General features: G+C 52.1%; 1 long non-coding RNA gene across 1 annotated transcript in view; it reads right to left on the reverse strand.

Moving 5' to 3' along the window:
* Positions 1 to 4727: 4727 nt before the first annotated feature.
* Positions 4728 to 21910, reverse strand: part of LOC149123621 (uncharacterized) — a 57947-nt gene continuing 40764 nt past the window's right edge. Inside the window, exon 3 of the long non-coding RNA XR_016216323.1 lies at positions 4728 to 5615. This is a non-coding gene — a long non-coding RNA (uncharacterized LOC149123621). The remainder of the gene's footprint in view (positions 5616 to 21910) is intronic.

Consider the following 21910-nt stretch of genomic DNA (forward strand, 5'->3'; position numbering starts at 1 on the left):
CAGAGAGAGAGAGGTCTTCCATCTACTGGTTCACATCCCAGATGGCCACAATGGCCAGAGCTGAGCCGATCCAAAGCCAGGAGCCAAGAGATTGTTCCGGGTCTCCCACATGGGTGCAGGGGCCCAAGCATTTGAGCCATCTTCTGTTGCTTTCCCAGACCATAGCAGAGTGGAAGTGGAGCAGCCGGGACTCAAACCGGCGCCCCTATGGGATGCCGGCACTGCAGGCGGCATCTCTACCTGCTACTCCAAGGCGCCAGCCCCCTGCTCTACTTTCAACCCAGCTTCCTGTTGATGCACCTGGGAAGGCAGAAGATGGCCCAAGTGCTTGGGCCTCTCTCACTCATGCGGGAGACCAGGATACAGTTCCCATCTCTTGGCTTCAGCCAGGCTCAGCGCTGTCTACTGCAGCCGGCCAGTCAGAGTGAACAGGAAGCTCTCTGTTCATCTCTCTCCCTCCCTCCCTCCCTCCCTGCCACTCTGCTTTTCAAATAAGCAAGCAAACACAAGTCCTAAAGCAAAGGCAATGTTGCAGCCACCTCCCCTCCTCCCCTCTGCCCTCAGCCTGGCTGTAAGGCAGACCCAGCCAACTCCTTGGAAAGGAGTTCCCTGCTGTGAAAGCCACACACAGATGAGCTGATTAAATCTGTGTAGACAGTAAAGGTGAGTGAGGGAGCCCGAGCCGGCACACCTAGGGCACCCACATTGCTCTGGAGTCCAAGAGAGCCAGACTATTCCTGCCTCTGCCGCTTGTCAGCTGTGTGCCCTTGAGCAACTCACTTAACCTCTCTGAACCTTAGCTTCCTCATTTGAGAAATGAATATATTACATTAGCTCACGGAGTGCTTATGAGATTTAAATGACTTTGTGCATCGGAAGGCTGGGAACAGCACCTGGCACCCGGTGAGCTCGGCTGAGACTGGTTCCATTTTTCTTCCGATCCTTCTTCCTTAGGTGCCTGAGGCCCTATTTGCACCCATTTGCGTTTTTGACAGCAATCCTTCATCAAGCCCTAGTTTTCTGATATAATTTTGATAAATGAAATGCAAGTAGTCAAGAGCCATCTCATTCATTACTTTCAGCTCCAATGACAATTACTAACTGTTCCAAGCCTCTGGCAGGACCCTGGAAGAGCCTGGGGAGCCTCAGGCTACTGGCTGTACCCTACTGAACCCTGAAGTCCTCTGTCTGAGCTACTGAGTCAGGAAGGGCACCTGCAAAAGTGCAGGTTAGATGGATGCCTTTAACCAGCGGGGCTTCGTTAGACCGCAGACATCAGGCAGTGCTACACGTGATGTCGCATAAGCGATTACGTCACAGTAAGCCACAGCACCATCTGGATCACAGCTCTCACTCCCTTGCTGATGTAGAGCAAACGAAAGCCATGCGGGGGAGTGCCGTGTAGCCAAGAACCACAGGCAGCCTCCCGCAATGGCCAGTGGGAAATGGAAGCCTCCGCTGGTGTAGTTCAAGAAATGGAACCCTGCCAAGAACCGTGAACTTAGCAGGAGACCCCTCCCCAACCAAGCATCCACATGCGACCCAGCCCTAGCCAATGCCTTAACAACAACCTCGCAAAGGGCCCACCGAAGCCACATCCACGCTCCAAACCCACAGAAATTGTCAGAAAATAAATGCTTTAAGCCACAAGCTCATAGTAACACTGCCACGTAGCCACAGATAACTGGCATACATACTGAGTACTGAATGAATAGATTAATGTCTCCATGAATGAGAAACCAGAGAAAATGTCTGATCAAAACAGGGACAGACCAAGGTGTTTTGATTCCACACGCACGTACAGACAGTCCCTGACTTAAAAGAGCTTGGGTTGCCATTATTCAACTTGCTGATGGCACAAAGTGATACACGTTCAGTAGAAACAATAGGCTGAATGTTGAATTTTCATCTGCTGGGCTGGTGCTCTGTGCAAGGTACTGTCTCACCATGCTGTGTGGTGGGGAGGGGCCTGCAGTAACCCATCAGCCACAGAGCACAAGGGTAAACAAACAAGACCCTCGGGGTGCTGTGTCGCTAAGCTGGGATGTTTGGTAGCTCAAGGTGTGTTCAGTGACTTTTAAGCCTACAATATGTTCAATTTATGATGGATGTATTGGGACAAAGCCCTGCTATCAGTCAAAGAGTATCCGTACCTATTGAGGTTCTATTTGTGCAGAATAGCAGCCGATTATGCTGAGGGCTGATGGGTGGGCCACTGCTATAGCAGACAACCCTAAAACCTCAATGAGGGGTAACACTCACATCAAAATCCAGTGCAGGAAAAGAGTTGGCTGAACCCATACCAGTCTCTGCTCCAGAAAGGGCATAGTTAGGATACAAGTAACCCACCATGCATGCAGGTAAGCAGACAAGTAACAACCAATCATAGCATGTGGCACAGTAGACATATTCTTGAAAGAGAAAATCAATCTGATACAAAGGAAACTTGGGGCCAAGTCTCACCTCCATCCCTAGCCGAGTTGCGGACTCATGGATTCAGTTACCTTCTCTGAGTTTGTTTTCCCACATTTAAATTTGAGAAAATAACCTCCCAGCACCTCAAGTTTTGTCTATTAAAAGGAAATAGTGCTACTCCCCCTGCCTAATTGTCTGTTATGATGAGATGATTCATGTTGGTAAAACGTTTCACATAGCATCTGACGTGCAGCCAAGCCTTCTAAGTATTCGCGGACATTATTGTCATCATTTCATTCTTGTGAACTGTGGGGGCTCAAAGGGCTCTGGAGGTGCGTCATCAGGTGTGAAGAATTTTTCTTTATGTAGCAGATGGTTGCCATATTGCCCGCAACGCTTGGCTACTCAGCGTAAGAGGAGACTGATTCCAGGCAGACCTCCAAGAGGAGGTGATGGCTGATCCAGACTTGGAAGAATCAGAATCTGCACGCGAAACCCAAGATGGATGGCCTCTTCACCCCAGGGGGTTGCAGACGGATGAGGGAGATGAAGTCTGGGGGGCCCAGGGAAGGCTGGGAGGCCACGGCAGGCCCATCCCCAGCCCCCATTCCCGGCAGCCACCGCCACCACACCCACCTTTCTTGGATGATTTAAAAAGCACCAGGTGATTGCGGCAGGGAATAAACTTTTGCATTTCATTTCCCCAGGAGGCTGTCAAGGTGGAAATTTTAAATCATTTCCCGCAAAGCTTAGTTCAATTCATGAGTGATTGATTCCTAATGGGTTATCAAACCCTGTTAAGGAGCAAATCCTTCAACTTTAAGGTTGAAATCCGGGAAAACAGGTGTGTTCTCCGATGAGCCTTCTCTCTGACACAGACAAAATGCTAGGCTGTGTGTGTCTCAGGGTGGACGCACAGTGAGGATTCAGTTAGAGAGCCAATGAAAGGAGACACCTGCACCTGCACTTTGGACCAGGAAGGGTCAGTTCACGGCACCTATGTCTTACTCTCCCCTCAGATTCACAGCAGACATCATTAATCCATCACAGCACCATCTCCCAGAGAACCAGATATGAATGATGGATCCAAGGCTGGTGTTCCAGGGTTATCCCTTCAGAATGTCTGGACAGGTCAGCCACTGTGGGAATCAAATAAAACTCAGTGTCCAAGCCTCTGTCCCACGTGCTTCAGTCCAGAGTCCTGAAGCTCCTTCGCTCCCTTCATATTCATAAGCCTGCTGTTCAGCTCCCGCGTTGAGGCATAACTGGCTACGCCATTGCCTGCCACTCCCGCATCTCATATGAGCTTTGACTCAAGTCCCGGCTGCTCCACTTCTGATCCAGCTCCCTGCTCATGTGCCTGAGAAAGCAGTACAAGATGGCCCAAGTATGTGGGCCCCTGCACCCATGGGGGAGACCCAGAGGAAGCTCCTGGCTTCAGCCTGGCACAGCCCTGGCTGTTGGGGCCATCTGGAGAGTGAGCCAGCAGATAGAAGATCTGTCTCTGCCTCTAACTCTGTCTTTCAAATAAATCTTAATAAAGTAAATGAATCAGCCTGCTGCTCACTTTACGTAACGGAAGTCTGGGCTTGGTAGAGACTCAGAGTCAGGAGGAAGAGGAGCAGCAGGTAGAGTATGAGGTAAAGGAAGAGAGGAGCAGGAAGCACTGGGCAGGGAGGAGGGCCCTGCGTGTGCACAAGGCATCCGACAGCTCACACGCGCACTCCCGTCACCGTCACGTTCACCCATCTCCCCTGCTTTACACAGAGAGCCGACCAAGGCTCACAGAGGGGAACCGACTCACCTGCTCCCGAGCCACAGAGCTAAGACACGAACCAGCCTGGTGGTGCCACACTGGGCTCCTTTTCTACTCCCACACACTCAGATTTGTTTGGAAGCAAATCTTGCTCCTCTAGCTGTCACACTTACCCATCTTCCAGTTGAAGAGAGGGAGGGGGTCAAGCATCTCAGGCACACCCCCAGGACCCCCAGGCCCACGCCAATTCGTCCCTGGCTCCCCTGAACCGGCCCCTCCTTGTTCAAAGCACTATTTCATTCTCTAACGGAACCCTCACTGTGTGCCAACCCTGAGACATACACAGCCTGATATCAGGCCCACGATGAAGACACGTCTCTTGACATCCTAGCAGAGAACACGGTCTACAGCAGCTGAGGCCAGCACTTGGGTGCTGGGTGGCCGCCACCTCCCAGGCCAGGTCTCTGTCCCCCTCTAATGGTGACATTGGTGGCTGCTGGAAATGTCCTAATTATTATTGATTCGCCCAGCAAATATTTATTGAGTGCTTCCTATGTTCTGGGCACAAGGCCAGGCCCTGGGGACACAAACAAGACAGTCTGTGGAGTGTGCGTCGTCGAGAGGAGGGTGAATAATGAACGTGCTTATAAATAAGTGAAGCAAGTTCCCTCCGAGGTGATGGATGTGGCCGTCAGGGCTGTCCAACAGAGGGGAACTGGGTAGTGAGCGGGGACTTCAACTCCAGACCGAGCTCTTGGCAGAGCGACCTTTCAGTCAAGTCTCTAAGAAGGAAAGGGAGCCATCCATGCGGCAAGAGGCGAGAACAGCATCCCAAGTGTACAGAGGGTCGAGGCGGCCAAGCTCAAGGCCAGGAAAGTGCAGGGGAGCAGGAAGCCGAGGGGAGGAGTGGTCATCCCTGCTCAGAAGTCCCCGACTAAGATCTCACAGGCATTCCTGAATGATGCAAATGTACACAGACAGCACACATGCATTGTGCTGTCAACAGTTTCCCCAGGTCTCTGTGCGAGGTCGCCTCTTCTTCCCGCTCAGGTCCTCACCTCCCCAGCGTCCCTCCACAAGCGCTCTCAGGCCACGGACTGCAGAGCCGCCGGCCCAGGATGGTCCTACGGGCTGAGGCAGAAGGGGAGGAAGGAGAGGAGATGCCTCTAAACCAGACTTCTGCAGGAGGAGCCAGCACGTGGAATGGCGTAATCAGATCGGCGGGTGGCTGGTTTGTTCTTCCAGAAGCACCTGCTGATCTCAAGAACTCGGCTAGGATTCCAGTTTGGTATGTTTGCCGGGGAGAAAATTCTTCAGGTTCTCTCCATTTCGGTTCCTCCATTTCCTGAACAGTGATTTGCTCTGGGTCCATCTCCAGCCATGAGATCGGTGCCTGGATCAGTAGGTCAGGAGGCAGCTAATACCAGCCGGATAAATGAACAGGCTACACACAGAAAGAGAAGGATACAAAGGTGTGTAAGCCTGTGTCAGGGCTCACCAGAGAGACAGAACCCGTAATGGGTGTGTGCGTGTGCATGTGTGCCAGGAGAGATTTGCTATGAGGAATCAGCTCACTTGGTCAAGCTGAGAAGTCCCACAAACTGGAGACCCAGGAAAGCCGATGATGTAGGTCCAGAGTCACAAGTCTGACACCCACAAGAACCAATGATGTAGGTCCAGTGAGGGGTCACAAGTCTGACACCCACAAGAACCAACGGCATCGGCCCCGGCTGGGAGCAGAAGCAGATCCGTGTCCTTGAGCAGCAGGCAGGAAGCACACGAGATCAGTTCCTTCTCCCTCTGCCCTGTGTCCTCTATGGGCCTTCTAAAGACAGTGTGATGCCCACAAGCATCAGAGAGGACGCCCTACTGAGTCCTCTGACTCAGGTGCACAATGCCCCAGGCACACCCAGAAATGCTGTGTCCTCTGGGCACGCTGGATACTGGCACTTTGATGAATAAAATTAACCATCACATTCAGGCATGCGTGCATGTAGTCATTACTTATCAATAAACACCGAGTGCCGGACATGAGACGGGAGGGGTTAAGAGACAGAAAAGACACGTTCATTCCTCGATTCATTCAGTCTCTGTCGAGCCCTTGGACTAACAACTCATAGCACTCCCACGGCTTCGTTCCATAGCATCTGTGTGCCAGCACAGCCCTTGGAGTCTGTCCTGTGTCCCGCCAGCCCTGACCATCCAGCCAACCTAGGTTCTCAGTTCTCCAACAGAACAATGGGAATGATATCACCTTTCTGTGTTACTACGCGTCTTCATGTTGATGTGTGAAAGGGACTTGGCATATGGTACTTGCTCACTAAATGGTAGCCCCGGGCCGGCATCGTGGCAAAGCAGGTGAAACCGCCGCCTGCAATGCTGGCATCCCATAGATATGGACACCAGTTTGTGTCCCAGCTGCTCTACTTCCAATCCAGCTCCCTGTTAATGGCCTGGGAAAAGCAGCAGAAAATGGTCCAAGTGTTTGGTCCTCTGCCACCCACATGGGAGACCCAGATGATGCTCCTGGCTTTTCAGCCCGGCCCAGCCCTGGCTGTTGCAGCCATCTGGAGAATGAACCCGTGAATGGGAGATCTCGCTCTAACTCTGACTTTCAAATAAGTAGATCATTTTTTCGAATGATAGACCATCTCATTTTTATAATGTGTGTTCGTCTTGATCCTCCTGCCAAAGCTCTGAAGTAATGCTCTTCTCCCATCTCGCAGAGCTGACAGACATGGACAATTACACGGCCAGTATCTTGAGGCCCTGGGGAGGCCGCTCAGGTGCCTTCGTGGAAAGTTTCCCAGGGGAAGCTCACAGAGAGGTTAAACAAACCGTGCCCGGAGAGCTGCAGTTTCTTGGGTTCTTCCTGCATTTCAGACAAGGTGGTCAACTCCAGACGTGGAATTAATACAACCCATGGCCCGCCTCTGAGCACTCGCAGTCTATGGAGGGAGAGGCAGCTGGCACAGAGACAGACATCCCTGGAGAAGACAGACCACGGTCTTCCTGGCGTGGCTGCCATCCTCACTTGTATCTGAAGCACCATCCTGTGCAAAGGGAAGGTGAGGCAGGAAGGCAGCCAGCAAGGGGGCTTCCGAGATAGGCAAGCCCAGGTGCAAACCACACCTCCTGTGCACTCAGGCGTTGTGACTGGGGGCAAATCCCATAGCGGCGCCATTAAAACAAAAGTTTAGACATCACAAGCTCTCTGAAATGAGGAAGATGTAACTAAGCTGTTACACGTGCCAGCCAAAGTGACGGGACCAGTCCTGGGATAAATTCCCTGAGCCTCCAGTGACACGTGCACTTGGAAAAGCGCCCACTGACAAAGACGTCAGGCTATTTTATAACAAAAGTGTGGAGAGAAGAAAACCTAAACGGCTCACACCGAACCTGCAATGGCCCTAGATGAGAGGGAAGGAACGAAGGAACAGCACACAGCAAAGTCCTGGCATGGGACAGGCCGTGGAGTGCTCGCTGCCCCTTGGTTGGTTCTGTACGCAAGGTGCGATGGTGCCTTGTCGGTTAATCCGCCACACGCAGAGGAGTGTGGAGCAGTTCCTTTCTTTATTGGTTTAGCCCAAAGCTGTCAGCTGATATAATCTCTTCCTTCCATCCTCTGGTCTGTAACTTAATTTAGGACATCTCAGAATTCCCTTCCTATCTCCAAATCTGTTTGCTCCCCTCTAAAAGGGACAGGATAGCATCTCCACGGGTTGCTCACAGCCAATCAGGAAGGGGCCCCACCCTTAGTCTTGCTCTTCCCCAGGGGGATGTAGGTGAAAATAGGACTAAACCCTAAGTTGCAAGAAGGCAGAGACTAAACATCTTGGTTGCTGTAGTTCTGCTCACGTCTGCACATAACTAGGCACAACGAGGAGGGGTTAGAGGAAGCCTTGCAAGGAGATTGCAGGAGAAAACCCTGGGCAACAATGGCCTGTGTTCAGAAGATTGGGAACAACCAGTAGGACAGGTGCAGCCATCAAGACCCCTGGCAGGGAAGGTGGGCAGGGACACTGACAGTGCAGGGAGAGGCACTTAGCCCCTGCATTCTCAGGGCGGGAGGGGCGCTGGGGCAGGCAGTGTGAGTTAGCTGCCCAAACACTGCTCACCGCCAGTCTCTCCCAGCCTCAAAGGATGAGGAGCTACAATGATCCAGTTCCCACCTGCTGCATACATGGTTCTGGCCAGTGAGCAGTTACAAAAGCCCTGAGGATTCTAGGAGAGTTCGCATGTGTGTGTGTGTGTGTATGTGTGTGTATATCTGTGTGTCTGTATGTGTGTGTGTACATGTGTGGCAGCATACACGTATCTGTATGCACATGTGTCTGCCTGTGTGTTTATATCTGTGTTTCTGGATGTACGTGTCTGTGTGTACATATGTCTGTGCCCATGTGTATCAGAATGCATGTGTCTATGTATGTCTGTATGTGTCCACGTGTGTGTGTGTGCATGTATCTGTGTGGATGTGGATCTGTGTACATCTGTAGGTGTCCATGTGTCTCAGAATGCATCTGTATGTCTGCATGTATGTTTTTATGTAGCTGTGTCTATGTGTGTTGTGTGCCTGTGTGTGCATGTATCTGTGTGTGGATGTGGATCTGTGTACAACTGTGTATGTGTCCATGTGTGTCAGGATGCATGTGTGTAGGTACATGTGTCCATAAGCCTGCATGTGTGTATCTATGTGTGTGTCTGGATGCATGTGTCTGTTTGTGTGTCCGTATGACTGTGTGTATGTTTGTATGTATCTGAGTGTCTGGATGCATGTGTCTGTTTGTGTGTCCATATGACTGCATATGCATGTGTCTGTTTATGTGTCCGTATGACTGCATGTATGTGTGTATCTGAGTGTCTGGATGCATGTGTCTGTTTGTGTGTCTGTATGACTGCATGTATGTTTGTGTGTATCTGAGTGTCTGGATGCACGTGTCTGTTTATGTGTCCGTATGACTGCATGTATGTTTGTGTGTATCTATGTGTGTGTCTGGATGCATGTGTCTGTTTATGTGTCTGTATGACTGCATGTATGTTTGTGTGTATCTATGTGTTTATCTGGATGCATGTGTCTGTTTATGTGTCCGTATGACTGCATGTATGTTTGTGTGTATCTGAGTGTCTGGATGCATGTGTCTGTGTGTCTGTATGACTGCATGTATGTTTGTGTGTATCCGAGTGTCTGGATGCACGTGTCTGTTTGTGTGTCTGTATGACTGCATGTATGTTTGTGTGTATCTGAGTGTCTGGATGCATGTGTCTGTTTATGTGTCTGTATGACTGCATGTATGTTTGTGTGTATCCAAGTGTCTGGATGCATGTGTCTGTTTGTGTGTCTGTATGACTGCATGTATGTTTGTGTGTATCCGAGTGTCTGGATGCATGTGTCTGTTTGTGTCTGTATGACTGCATGTATGTTTGTGTGTATCCGAGTGTCTGGATGCATGTTTCTGTTTATGTGTCTGTATGACTGCATGTATGTTTGTGTGTATCCGAGTGTCTGGATGCACATGTCTGTTTGTGTGTCCGTATGACTGCATGTATGTTTGTGTGTATCCGAGTGTCTGTATGCATGTGTCTGTTTATGTGTCCACATGACTGTATGTATGTTTGTATCTACGTGTGTGTCTGGATGCATGTGTCTGTTTATGTGTCTGTATGACTGCATGTATGTTTGTGTGTATCCAAGTGTCTGGATGCATGTGTCTGTTTGTGTGTCTGTATGACTGCATGTATGTTTGTGTGTATCCAAGTGTCTGGATGCATGTGTCTGTTTATGTGTCTGTATGACTGCATGTATGTTTGTGTGTATCTGAGTGTCTGGACGCATGTGTCTTTACATGTCCATATGACTGCATGTATGTTTGTGTGTATCAGAGTGTCTGGATACATGTGTCTTTACGTGTCCATATGACTGCATGTATGTTTGTGTGTATCCGAGTGTCTGGATGCATGTTTCTGTTTATGTGTCCATATGACTGTATGTATGTTTGTGTGTATCTATGTGTGTGTCTGGATGCATGTGTCTGTTTGTGTCTGTATGACTGCATGTATGTTTGTGTGTATCTGAGTGTCTGGATGCACGTGTCTGTGTGTACCTGTGTCTATATGTGTGCCCCCCTTCCCTCCTTTTTGCTCTCTGCCCTGGCCGCCTCTTCTCCCACTGGAAGACTGCGGGGAAGCAGCAGCCGTGAGACCTGCACGAGCAGGAAGACGGAGTGTGGGTCTGCTCGGGAGTCTCATCTGCTGGAACCAAATGCAATCCTCGTGAATGCGGGGACTTGCCAACCAGCCTGTCCAGGCAGCCCTGCTCTGACACACCTGTTCCCCTTAGACCGTTCTTCTAGATGTTTCCAACTGGAGTCATCAACATGCCCCCTCAAGATTGAAACGCTCTTTCCTGGCCTTGTAACCCAATTCTGTTCCATATCAGGGTGAGACTCAAGGCGGAAGCGACTGATGAGTGGATGTAGCCTCTGCCTCGCGGTTCTGCTGAACACCGTTTGGGTTCCCAGTAGCCTGCCTGTTCCGTCTGCCACACTGACAACACCCCAACCACCAGAAAATCGGGCTTGCAGGAGCCGTACTGGAGCAGGAGCCCAGCCCAATGCGACTCTCGGGATGCTTTTCCTTCGTGCGTTGCCAGGAGGGTTCACACTGTCCTTTCTCTCCGTCCTGCTTCACTTCCACAATAAGCTCTGAGGAACCAGGGGAAGGACCAAGGGGAGCCGGACAGACTAGCGAAAGAACAGATGGAGCCACACGGCCTCGCACCAGGGAGACCAGAGTGCGCTGCGGGGTCAGGAAGGCTTGACAAAGACTTGGAAATGAGCAATCAGGTACTGGGTGCCCTTTGGGGGAAGGTCTGAGCGTTCTCTCACGGATCTCCTGGGCCTATCAGCTCCGCAAATGGGTGCCTCTGACAGACACCAGTCAACCAGACCACGGCAATGCTCCACAAGGGGAGACTCCGCACCAAGTTCGTGGTAACGCCAACAAGTCCTGCCTGTGGCGCTGATGCAGTGGCTGCTGGCCCTGTGTTCCACACCTGTGTGGCACCATCTCCCGGGGATGCCCATGGGAAGGCGTGCCTGATCCCCACTTCTACAGGGATCCTGCAGTCTGCAAGGAAAAAGCAAGCTGTTGCCGAAAAGGCTGGGACTACAGGGCAGTTTCAGGGTGAATGGAAATGGACTGCCCAGCTCCAGAGTTCACTGCCGTGGTAGAGACGGGTCTGCAGGTGCCCCTGTGCCCTGTTCAGCAGTCCCCCACTGGAGACTGGGCGGCAGCTCCACTGCTCAGGCCACCCGTGGGGTAGGAACGACCACTGGTCTTAAGCTGCTCTTCATAGTCTCTGAAGCAAAAAGGAAATGAGGGTGATGGCAAATAGATGCCAGTTTCTAAATAAAATCATCATCATCATCATCAACTATTTAACAGTCAAGCACTATTTTCCTCTTTTACTCACTTTCTCACGTGGATGGCAACACTCTCCAGAGGTCATATGACCTATGACATGATTTGCATTGGTCTGACAGCTCAACAGAGTGAGTGTGCATTCTTGGGTTTTAAAATGTATTCGTGCCGGCGCCAATGCTCACTAGGCTAATCCTCCGCCTTGCGGCGCCGGCACACCAGGTTCTAGTCCTGGTCGGGGTGCTGGATTCTGTCCCAGTTGCCCCCCTTCCAGGCCAGCTCTCTGCTATGGCCCAGGAGTGCAGTGGAGGATGGCCCAAGTGCTTGGGCCCTGCACCCCATGGGAGACCAGGAGAAGCACCTGGCTCCTGGCTTTGGATCAATGCGGTGCACCAGCTGCAGTGCGCCGGCCGCGACGGCCATTGGAGGGTGAACCAACGGCAAAGGAAGACCTTTCTCTCTCTCTCTCTCTCTCTCACTGTCCACTCTGTCAAAAAAAAATGTGGTTTTTGGTTTTTTTTGGTTTTTTTGTTTGTTTTTTTTACAGGCAGAGTGGACAGTGAGTGAGAGAGAGAGAGAGAGAAAGGTCTTCCTTTGCCGTTGGTTCACCCTCCAATGGCCGTCGCGGCCGGCGCACTGCAGCTGGTGCACCGCATTGATCCAAAGCCAGGAGCCAGGTGCTTCTCCTGGTCTCCCTTTTAATTTCTGATGTGGCAGATATCAGTGTATCTATCACATCAACAAGAGACCTTTGAAGTCCTCCACGATTTTCCTGAACGTAAGGGGATCCTGAGATCAGAAAGTCTGAGAATCACTGCACTGCAGCCAGAGTATCAGTGCAGTTAACGCAGCATCTAGGAGCAAATTCATTTCCACATCCCTGATCGGTGTGTGTATGTGTGTTCGCCTTTCAACTGGTTTCAAAATCTTACTTTTCCTCTCATTCATGAGTTAAATAAAATCCTTGCTCATTTCATGACTGTCTGAGCATCATGTTTTCAACTTTGTGAAAAAATGAAGATGGAACACTTGGCTTGGAGTGGGAGAGGGAGAGGGGGAGGTGTGGCCAAGAAGGAGGTCCAGAGCCCTGGTCCCTGTGAGGGCGGCCGGGGGGCACCGAGATGGGCACCGCTCTCTCCCTGTGCCGAGCAGCACAGTCAACGGGAGTCAGATCAACCCCTGGTGACCCTCATCACTCAGCCAAGAGCACCACAGGAGTCAACTCCCACCTGGAGTCTCCTGCGTGGCCCTGGGTGTTCGTAAGGCCCCAAAACAAGCGGCATTCTCAACAGTCAGGAGGATAGGGCGAGGCTATGTCACATCATCTGGTTACACAGCCCAAAGCCCCAGAGAAAGCCAGACACCTGCCCAAGGTAACATTGACCATGGAGAAGGAGGCTGGAGCAGAACGCAGAGCCCCCACCTCCCAGCCCAGGGCACCTGCTACCGCTTCCTACTGCCTAATCATGTTGACAAATCCTATTAATTCCCACACTTTGCTTCTCTGAGAAAAGCAGGGAGAATATTAACAACTTCCAAGAGGCTAAAATAATCCATCCCAGAGACTGGTAAACTATGGCCCACAGGCCAATTATAGCTCTGTGTTTTTATATAGCTATGAGCTAAGAATGGTTTTTAAATTTAAAAGGTTGAAACCAAATCAGAACAGAATATTTCATGACACTTGAAATGTATATAAAATTCACATTTCAGGGTACAAAAATAAAGTTTTATTGGAACACAGCCACACACGCTAATTTACTTCTGGTCTATGGCAGCTTTGGGGCTACAATTGTGGAACTGAGTCGTTGCTATGAGACCACATGGCCTGCAAAGGCTAGAATGTTCTCTCTCATCCTTTACAGACGTTGGCTGACCCTGATGGACACACTAAGCCAAGAGGGGAGAGAGGGAGAGAGAGAAAACACAGGCAAGCTGTGGATCTGGAGGGATGTGGAAGAGTGAAGTGGGGGCAAGGCATCCCGGGTGAGGCAGCAGCGGTCTCTGTGAAGATGAGCGGTGCAGCACTGCAGAAAGGGGGTCTTCAGCATGCTTTTGGGGTTAAGGCTGTGACCCCAGGGCAGGTCACTGCTCGGATGCCCACGTCGCTTATCAGAGGGTCTGGATTTAAGTTCCAGCTTTGCTCCCAAGTCCAGCTTCCAGCTAAGGCACACGGCAAGAAGTAGCTGACGATGGCTCAAGTACTTAGTCCCTACCCAAGGGACACCCACATGGGACACTCTAATGGAGTTCCAAGCTCCTCGCTCTAGCTTGGTCCAGCCCTGACTCTTGTGAGCATTCGGGGAGTGAGCCAGCAGATGGAGGCTCTCTTTCTCTCTCCCTCTCTATGTGTGTGTGTGCATGTGTGCATGTGTCTATCTCTCAAACCAAATAAATAAGCATTTAAGACTACCTCTCATTAGAAGTTTAAGTTTTGGAGTAGATGCAAACATACATAGTAAAAATAAAAATATGAGACTAATCCCCACAAAATTCAATGATTCCCTCTGGGAAGGAAAGAGGAAAGAGATAAAGCTGTATCTGTTGTATACTGAACCTTTAAAATTTTTAAGGAGAATGTATATATTTGAAGAAAATTAGCTTATAAGAAATGGAACAAGATTAATGATACAGGGGCTGTTGCTGTGCTGTACTGGGTTAAGCCGCCATCTGCAACTCCAGCCTCCTGCATGGGCACCAGTTCAAGTTCTGGCTGTTCCACTTCTGATCCAGCTCCCTGCTATGTTCCTGGGAAAAGCAGTAGAAGATGGCCCAAGTCCTTGGGCCCCTGCAACCCACATGGGAGACCCAGAAGAAGTTCCTGGTTTTGGTCTGGTCCAGCCATGGCCATTGCGGGCATCTGGGGAGTGAACCAGTAGTTGGAAGATCCCTCTCCCTCTACCCAATAAATAAAAGATTAGTGACACAAAGCCATAAGAATTGATTTATTTTATAGTTCTCTCTGGTGTATGGGTCTAGGGATGTGAAAGGCGTGCAGGAGATTCTTGCTGTTAGCTCTCCTGTGCCAGGTGTCTGCTGTTGTTACTGTTGCTATAGTACCACTACTCACTGTTTGGCACTGAACATAAGGCTTGAAGTTTCCTCACATGTTCATGACTCTGAACAGGCATGCAGTGTGCAATTAATGGCAGAACCCCGTCAAAATGGCAGAGTTTATCTTTTGTAGCACCAAAGGAAGAAAAGGGTTCAACGCATGATCCTCTTCCAAAGCCACAAATACATAATGGATCCTCTTCCAGGCCACGCCACTGCAAGACTCAGAAAGAAACGAATCATTGGTCATTTCCTGTCGGATGACTGGGGTGGGGGTGGGGGAAGAGTGAGACACTTGCTGAGACAGGGCCACCTGCTGTCCCAGGATTGATGTGCCTTCCGTGACCTCCTGGGAGGAGAGAAGCCGAGTTTGAGTCACACACCCCTGGTTCCAATTGCCTCTTCTTGGAAAAGGGACCGAGGAGGAACCCTATCGGGTTGCATTGATTTGGAAGTTTGTGATGAATCACAGGAAACTTGATGCCGGTCAGCAGAACCTGACCTGGAGAGAAGTTTGTCCTAATTCCTATGTGTTATTAAACTGTCTCCCGGAGTGAGATACACAGTCAATAGTCATTAAGCCCTCTTCCCTCAGAGTTGGTATTAAAAGTAAGGGATTTTTCTAAGACGCAAATCCCACTTCCTGATGTAACCACCCCACGGGAGAGAAAGCGGAGGAAGCGAATGGAGCTCTGCTGAGTACAGCCGAGTGTGGGGGAGCGGGGGCGTGGAGAAAGGCATGAGCTGTGGTCAGAAGAGGGAGCAGCCACAGCATCCACCCTTCATCCCTCCCCCTGCAGCACGAGCCTCAGAGTGGACTTAAGAGAATGAAGCCTGGTTCTCCATGAGCTACCCACGGGACCCCTGGAGTCAGCCACACCCACCCGACAAAGCCAAGTCTCAAGCCCCGGAGGTACCGAGACTGAGCGGACAGGCGCTGCACGCCACCCAAGGAAGCGCCTTCCCCTTCAAGTGCTGGATTCCGCGGACCCACGCGGCATCGACTGGTGGGAGCCTTCATTCAGACAGGGTTTGAACCCCAACTACGCGGCAGGCACTGCCGTAGGAGCCTGGGAGAGAGGCTTCCCTCGGCACGCCCACATTTTCTATTCCTATCCCTTCCCCTCGTTTTCTGTTAGTATTAGCAGACAGCAGGGCTGGAATTTGAACCCAGAGGGTGGAGACTCAGAGTCTGTGTTCTTAACTGCTCTGTTGTGTCACCCCTTCCAAGTGGCAAAGGAAATTTTCATCAGTGCACCCGAAACTTGCTCTCCTGTCTCAGTGGTCGTTCTGAACAAAAGTTAACAGGCTCTGGAATTCCTCCCTCTCTGCTGGCCTCTGATCTCTGTCGCTCCCCCATTCGCAGAGGAACGACACTGGACCCTGCGCTGTTCTTTTTTGCCTGCTCGGCTCTTCCTGGGTTAGCTGCCGTTCCCTCACTCGCAGAGGAACGACGCCATCCCGGGTTAGCTGCCGCCCACCCCACCTCCGTGGAGGGACAGCTGCCCCTGCCACTTTCCCCGCTTCCGCGGAGGAGCGGCACACCGCCGGCCGGCTCTCTCGGGGGCTGCTCAGATGTTATCCGGATGTTCCCCTTAGATGTTCCTGGTGCATGTTGTCTCTCTCCTCCTTTATAGTCCTCTTCCACCAATCCCAACTCTGCTGCCCACACGCTGAGCACGCTGCTCTCCTCCAATCAGGAGCAGGATCAGCTCCTGCAGTTTATCAGTCGAACCGGTGAGGCAGCTGTGTAGAGGTTGTTTGGTCTCTCTCTCTCAGCGCCATATTGTGGGAGAGCAGATGCATAGAATAAGTCTTAATTCCAGTAACTTAGTCTAGTCTCCATTGCTCCCCACAGATTTCCATCCGAGCAAAGACTCCGTCGGCCTTGGGACTGCTGTGATGCACAGCGTCAAGCCCAGGACAGAATAGATGCTCACGCAATGTGTGTTGACTGAATGAACGAGTGAACTCACTTCCAGGGGGAGATCTGGGCAGAGTCGCCTGATCAGTCAACCCTCGGACTCCACGTCCAAGTCCATCCCCACTGCTCTAACGGGATACCCTGGACTAATCCATAAACAATAGAAACTTGGCAGTTATGGAGACCAAGAAGGTCAAGGTCAAGGTGCCAGCACATTCAGGGTCTGTCCTCACGGTAAAAGAAGTGGGAGGGGCCAACCACGCTCAGGCTTCTTTTTAAGGATACTAATACCACCTATGAGGGGTCTGCCCTCACCATCTCATCACCTCCTGTAGGCTCTACCTCTTTTTAAAGTTTTTATTTACATAAGGTAAATGGATTTCACGCATTTCGTATACAGATGTAAGCGCATAATGGTATACAGATTTTAAAGTATAACGGTACTTCCCACCCTCTCTCCTCCTCCACCTCTTGCAGTTTACTTTATAATCACAAGCTTAACCCCCCACCAAATAAAGAATTCACCAAGTCGTAGTATCAAAGACCACTGTTCCTCAAGAGCAGAGACAAGGGCTGTAAACAAGACTCAAACCGTCAAATGTCAATTTCACTCCTACACCTTTCCTTGTGCTCTGCATATTAATGACCCCCTGTCAGGAAAAACATACAGTTTTGGGGACTGGATTGTTTCACTAAGCGTGCTTAGTACTACTGTGGTTTGCGATTGAGTTTTGACACACAGAGGGCTGGGGAAGGACACACATCAACTGTGGCACCCGTCTGTTTTCATCCCTCTGAGTGCAGCTGCTGTAGGGCAATGAGGCCGCTCAGTAATGGAGTCTGACACGCACCGTCACCGTCACACCGCTGGGACACGGGCGGGTGCTCTACAGGAGCTCGGAGCTCTCCTCCAGGGACACGGTGAGCATGGACGGGATGGCATGAGGAGGGGGAAGGGAACGAGGGAGACCAGAACCCAGCTCTCCTTCACAGCAACACCCTTCCACCCTTCTGGGTCCGCCCCCAGAGCGGGCCCTGCTGGTGGGCTCTCGGCAGCCACTCCTCCCTGTAGGAACCTGAAGGGCCCCACCTTCTCTCTCTCTGCCCCAGCATCTACAAGAGGCCTGGACATCTGATCAGATTCAGCCAGTCGTTTCCTGCTTGTCTCTCTCCCTCCCCATCTCCCTTTCTCTTGGAGCTGGCCGGGAATCAGTCACCACCGGAACTGAGCAGTTGCCACGATACTACAGAAGCTACGGGACCCACCAATGCTCTGCGCCAAGTCTGATACTCCCTAATGAACGTCCAACAATTCCCTTTGGGCTTCAGACAGCTGTTACCTGCCCCCCAAAAAATCCCATGTGCAGAAGCCTGAACCCCGAGAACTTCGGAATATGTGGAGATCGAGCCTTTAATGATGCAGTCAAGAAAAACAATGCAGTTAGGTTAAAATGAGGTCCTTCGTGTTGGCCCTAATCCAATAGGACTGGTGCTTTACAGGAGGCCCTTAGGGAATGGACGGACACACACACATACACACACACACCCCTTGGGAAGACACAGGGAGAAGACAGACAGCTACGGGCCAAGGACAGAGTCTCAGAAGACATGGACATGGCCAACATCCTGGTCTTGAACTTCCAGCCTACAGAACCATGAAAACCACCCACTCCACGCCACTTCCTTGCGGCAACCCCACAATCAAGGCAGTATCCACGGTCAGCTTCCATTCTTTGCAGTCCTCAGATCACACGGCTCATGAGTTGCTAGTTAGAGACAGGTGCAGACGATGGTAAGTAGCACAAGACGGGAGGTAGAGCCCCAACGTCCAGGCCCAGCCGCCTGGGTTTGCGACTCACCCTGCCGCTTCTACCACGTGACATTTCAGCTCTCCATGTGCCTTGGGTCGCCCTCTGATAACAGTGCTTCCCTTGGAAGGTTGCTATGTGAGGAGCTAACACGTGAAAGAGACGTCAGCGCTTGGCAAAAGCTAAGTGCTGCTAGGCGCTCTAGGTTGTAACCCCGTGCTCTCAATGGAAAGACAAATGCCGGAAGACAGAGGGCCTGGTCTTAGAGATGGAGCTGGCCTTCCAGGTGTTCTGCCTCTTCCGGGTTGAGGCGCCCACTGCCCTCACTCTACCTCAGTAGGCCCTCCAGCACCTGTGACGAACGGCTTATACCAACACAACGACCTTACACTGTTTCAGCCACGACGCCATACACAGTGGAGCTCAGGGAACACCAGCCCCTCACCCCCCTCCCCTCCTCCCCCCCCCCACAGTGGGCAGGGGCTCTGTGGAGGGCAGAGTGCAAACGGCCCAGCCCAGCCCATTTGACCGCAGAAGGAGCCGAAGTTCAGACAGGAGCACCCGTCAGTGCACGGCAGGGCTAGGACAAGGAGCCTGCTCTTGACATCAAAAATTCAAAAACGCCAAGAACCCACCCCTGACCTCCTACAGCCAGGGAGAAGTGAGGTGAGGAGAAGAGGAAACGGGGCTTCCTGTTGCCTGGGCAGAAACAAGACAGACAACAGAGTCACCTGCCTAGAGCCGCCCCCACTCCTCCGCACCCGAGCCCTTCTGTCTGCAGACAGCGAGATCCCGGCGTGGGAAAGGAGCCCCTGCTCCTCCTCGCGGACCCTGGATGAGCGCCAGCCCCGCTCAGTCTCCTTTCCTCCCTGCAAGCTCAGAAACAGCAGCACCTACCGCAGGGGGCTGCCCGTGAGCTGTGCACCAGGCACTGCGACCGACCGCTGGGCTGCGGCTCAGCTGGGAGCCAGGGCACCAGCTGATAGAGGCTCCAGTGGGCGCCCAGGTAACCACTCCAGAGAGGTTTCACGACCAGGTCCATCTGCGCCGGGGCTCCAGGCCTCGTGAGTTCCTGTTCCCCGGGCAAAATGCTCCGGTCCTTGCTGTTAGCCGCTGCACAGCCCACCCACCAGAGCCGGTGAGAGGAAAGGATTTCAGGAAGCCGGCGGTCTTGGGGAAGGAGTGATCTCTGGTTGCAAAACGTACGCTTTCTGCCCATCAAGGCAGCCAAAAGCGTCTTTAAAGGGAAGGAGTGGCCGCAGGTGGAGCTCGGGTCCAGTCAGTTGATCATTAAGCATATTTTCAAGCTCTGTTCTGATGAGATCCGTCCCAGAAATCCCGGGCGTCAGCCAGGTGGAGGTGTCTTAATAACGCGCCCAGCTATTTGCGGTTGACGGCTGCAGACGTTGTCCTTAGTTGGGTGTGAGGTCGGCCCTCCCAAGCCCCCTCCTTTCAGCTGGAATTCTTACACAAGCACTGTTATTCGCAAGACTGGGCACAGGTAATTGACAGCCTCAGCCAGTAGTTGGCCATCGTTAGTTACATCGTGGAAAGGGAGGGGAAGATGGCTTCCTTAGGGTTACATCCGCTCCAGCTGAGGAGCCACCCAGCCTCGCTTCTCAGAGAAAGCCAGGGTCCCTCGGGCGGCTCTGTGAGCCCCCACAGCCCTCCCACCCCACCCACGCTTCATCAGCCTGTTTGCCTTCCCCTACTCCACACAACAGGAAGCCACCCTGGTCCATGGAGCTGACCCAAGTGACCGAGAGCCCCACCCACCCTCCCAAGACGGTGTGCATCGTGGTTTCTAATTACAGCTCAAGAGAAAGTGGCAGAATCCCCCAATGTGGGGGCCTGGGGGCTTTGCCAAGTATGGCTGCCCACAAAGATGGCCACGCCCACAATGCCTCAATGCCTCAGACTCACGGCTTCCCCCAGAGGCCACATCAGCACCTTCTTTCGGGCAAAAGTGGCGTGTGGCTCTGGCTGCAAAGCTTTGCCCTCTCCCCACTCAGCCATCCGCCCCATCAGGGTGTTCCTCCTGAGCCTTATGTCAATTCCGGAAGAAGAGGGGCCCCAGGAATGTGGCACCCCCGTTGATAACCACCACTTGATCTTCCCGACTGGAAAAATTGAGCTTCCCAGAGCGGAGTGACTCGGCCAAAGGCTCAGATGAAATTCACAGTGGAGCGCAGCCTGGCTCCAACAGCACAGATCCCGCCCCCCCTCTCCGACACGCGCATAGTAGGCACCTCCACGTACCTGCACGCCTCTGGATCGCACGGAGCCCTACAAGACCCCTTCACCTGCAAGATGGCGTGAGTGCCAGCCGCAAAGCCCTGCTGCGTGGACAAGCCTGGGCAAACCTGTCTCCTGGATGCCTGTGGCTCACCCTGTCCTTTGACAAACTTGAGACCGGGCTGCCTTTTTGCTTGGCGGAGCGAGAGCCGGCATCGCTCCCTGTGAGGCTGCAGGACGCTTCCACGCTCAGCACCTCTTGTTAGACCCTCGGAGTGAGGATGCTAACACATCGAGAGGCACACCCCAGAGACTCAGACTCCAGACCAGCTGATGCAAAAGCAAGAGGATTTATTCGGCGTCTGCGCAGATGGGCCTCCTGAACTCGGGAGTCCGGAGAGCACCCCCAGTACAAGCCACACGGTTTATATACCCGCAGCGACCAATCAAAAGCACTATAGAGTCCATGCACACAGCAGTCCAGTCTGTGAGCTGATCATGTGAAGGGCATGCGTCTTCTATCCAATCAGCTATGGAATCACATGGGAGGCATGCACCTCGTCGCCATTTTGTTGTTTACTTCTTTAGTAGTTCCTTTCCCTGCCAGTGCCATCTTGTTCACCCTGAGGGGGACGACATTTTGCTCCCTTTGTTCCCCTGGTGGGAGAGCGGCATCCCGCTTCCCACACCGTTATTTGAGTATTAGGAGGCATACAAACTGGGTTAGGTCTTAGCACAGCCAGGCACAAGTGTCGCAGCTAGCTAAGCATAGGGTCCCTTATTTTATAGCTGCACCTAATTTTAGCTTTGGGGGAAAAAGTTTAGGGCTGTAACTTTAAACTTTAATTTTTTATTTGGGGCAAAGGTGACTTCTTGTTTTTAATAGTGTTAGCTTAAGTCACTCCACCTTGGTTTGATTTTTAAGGTTCTTCACTCTGAACCCACCCAAGTGCCAGGTGCATTCAGCTATGGAGATGGGCAGGTGGAGGGACACACAGAGAAACCCATCTCTTCTGAGATGTCCTTTGGGATTCCGAAAATTGGAGGAAGCGGGGCCAAACGGCGAGGGGCGGGGGCTGTTCTCTCCCTGGTGGGAGGACTCCATAGGACCCCCCAAGTGCTTTGCCCCTGGAGCTTAGGAGGGTCGGTGGCTTACAACTCACTGACTGGTTTCTGTGCCCCTGCCACACAGGGCCAGGCCAAAGTCAGGAGCCAGGAACTCCATCCGGGTCTCCCAGGTGGGTGGCAGGGGCCCAGGCAGCTCAGCCACCACCTGCTGCCCCCCATCCAGGGGGAGCG

The sequence above is a fragment of the Oryctolagus cuniculus genome, chromosome 11 (assembly GCF_051225735.1).
Source record: "Oryctolagus cuniculus isolate XC-2025 breed Fujian yellow rabbit chromosome 11, ASM5122573v1, whole genome shotgun sequence".
Lineage (NCBI taxonomy): Eukaryota > Metazoa > Chordata > Mammalia > Lagomorpha > Leporidae > Oryctolagus > Oryctolagus cuniculus.